This window comes from Stigmatopora nigra, chromosome 16, assembly GCF_051989575.1.
Source record: "Stigmatopora nigra isolate UIUO_SnigA chromosome 16, RoL_Snig_1.1, whole genome shotgun sequence".
NCBI classification, from domain to species: domain Eukaryota; kingdom Metazoa; phylum Chordata; class Actinopteri; order Syngnathiformes; family Syngnathidae; genus Stigmatopora; species Stigmatopora nigra.
In genome coordinates, this window is record NC_135523.1 from 5,140,001 (window position 1) to 5,142,500 (window position 2,500).

Genomic DNA, 2,500 nt, shown 5'->3' on the forward strand with positions numbered 1-2,500 from the left:
CGAGATGCTTATAATCTAAACAGCAGGGACGGGAAAGGCCTTTTCTCTATCAGGGGGTCTTTTTTTTATTGTTATGTATTACAAGCCCCTCGAGGGTCATAATGGATTTGAGATAAAATATGTCAAAAAAATCTAATCTATATAGAGCCATAGAAAATTCTTAATTTTGCACTTATATTTCCATTTTTTTTAATGAATTGGACCCTCAAGTTAAAAACTGGCGTGCAGGTGTACTTAATGAAGTGTCTATTGTTCATTTGTGTCTCATTTAAGTGTAAAATATATTTTCTTTGGCAAAATAATAGAGGCGCTGATCCCACTTCCGGAAACTGTCGCTGGCATTATTGAACAAAAGGGCTTTTAAAAAGGGGGGGATTAGCAGGCAAGGAGTTGAAAAAAAAAAAAAGAAAATAAAGCAAAATACCAAAGACCCCCGCCCCTCACACACTCACACAGATTCTTTCCTTGCAGCCTGGTGCACGCCCACCACCACCACCACCTTCGCCACCGTGTTTTCTCCACCATCAGCAGCACCTAAGAGCAGGTCAGTAATTAGCAGTATGATGACAAGAGAAACAGGTGCGTTGTAAGCTAACCGGAAATGCTGTCTTAACAATAGCTTTACCATTTTCAATGTTTTACTGTAGAATGTAGGAATTTGAATAGAAAATTGGATGTTAATCGCTTCAATATAAGCGTCAGAATTAAAACTAACTCCAAGACTTTATGTTATTTTTAATACTTAGATTTATACATTCATTTTTTTTAGATGATTCGTCTTATTCTAGTATTTAATTAAGTTGAATTCAACTTAACTTTGTAATTAATGGGTGCTGGATTTAAAAAAAATATCTTATGGTTCTAAAGTGAATACAAACATTGACACATTTAAAACACTTATACATGTAAATAAATCATTCATTTTAATTTGATTGACAATTTTACATGGAATAAAGTACTTCACTGTTACATAGAAAATATAAATGACATGCAAGCTGCAAAATTATTGACTCCAAAAAATATAAGGTTACATTCCACACAATTACAAACTAAAACTAACACATTTCCTTAAAAATCTGATCTCTTTTTAAGTATCCTTGATTGTAAAACTAATAGTGAGCAGCTCCCTTACTTAAAAAAATCAACCCCAGCACCATCAATGTTAGCAAATAAGATTTTTTAACCATATGATATCCTTGCAAGAGGGAAAGAAGAGCCACAGTTCCGCTTAAAGAAACAATGCGCACAGGCATGCAGCCGCTGCTGTCAACCACAGCTCACAGTTGCTCACACAAAGACACAAAATAAAACTCATGTCAAAGGTCACATAACACACACTATCCATACATTTTATCAGATGTTTAAATGTCTCACTATTGATACTAACTAACTGTCAAATGTTTGCAACTTCAAATGTGCTTTAGACAGTCGAGGAACGTCCAGAGAAGGAAAGTGTGGTGGAAGCACACATCTCAAAGCAGCATGCCACCTTGTCAGAATGTGCCACATAGTTCACACCTGCAGGCTGAATGGGGAGACCCCCTTTCAGGGCGCGATCCGCCTGTGCCCCCCCACCACTGGAAATCTAGGCAGCTGCCGTTCTTTTGCTCCCATTTTAGATCCCGGTAAGAACCACACTGGACACAACAGAACATGTAAAAATATTATAGCACAATATGTGTAGTATTCAATCAGTAATTTCAAAAATCTAAACTATTTTTCAAGGTTTGTCCCTATATTTTAGCTCTTAAATCTTGTTTGAGTAAATATAATTCAAGTTAAAATGTGTTTGGTTATGATCAAATTTAAAAAAAATGTTTGATCGCGTCATAAAATTATGAATGGGAATTTACATCATGAGATACTTGTAAAAATGACTATTATATGTCATTTATTTGTATTGTGCACTCTAGATAATAACATAGCTTAATCAAAATTCATGTTTATATATTTTTTAAGGATTTAAACAAACTATTTGGCTATCCAGAGTATAACCCCTTGCTAATCTGGATTTTTTAAATTATAAGTAGAGCATGAAAATGTATTTTTCTTACAATTTAAACTGGTTTGAAGGCTTTTTAATAGTAAAAACATTATCTGCAAGTGCAAAACTAAAGCCGGACAAACTCCTTAATGTGACCTACCATAGAAACCAAATAAAAGACAAGAATGGAAGGAAAAGAGGATGAAGAAGAGTCCCAGCCATGCAGCCAAAGCCATAAACGCCTAAGTGCTCCCGATAAAAAGAGACAGCGTATCATCATATATCAACATAAGCCATGAGCATTATGGCATATGAATCACAGCTTTATGTGCACTATTTCACACGTCACATTCTAAAGAAATAAAGAAAAAACACACACACACACACACACACACACACACACTAACACACACTTTACATGAATGCATCTACTTTGGAGATCATTTCTTTACCTCCCGCAGAAAAAAAACATTACACATGTGTACATGCGCTTTTTTAATATTCGCCATAAATTGC

The 2,500-nt window shown here is 35.0% G+C and overlaps 1 long non-coding RNA gene across 3 annotated transcripts in view; it reads left to right on the forward strand.

The window, feature by feature from the left end:
* Nucleotides 1-1,428: 1,428 nt before the first annotated feature.
* LOC144209461 (uncharacterized) overlaps nt 1,429-2,500 on the forward strand; it is an 8,231-nt gene continuing 7,159 nt past the window's right edge. For all 3 annotated transcript variants that reach the window (XR_013329135.1, XR_013329134.1, XR_013329133.1), the window contains exon 1: nt 1,429-1,625. This is a non-coding gene — a long non-coding RNA (uncharacterized LOC144209461). The remainder of the gene's footprint in view (nt 1,626-2,500) is intronic.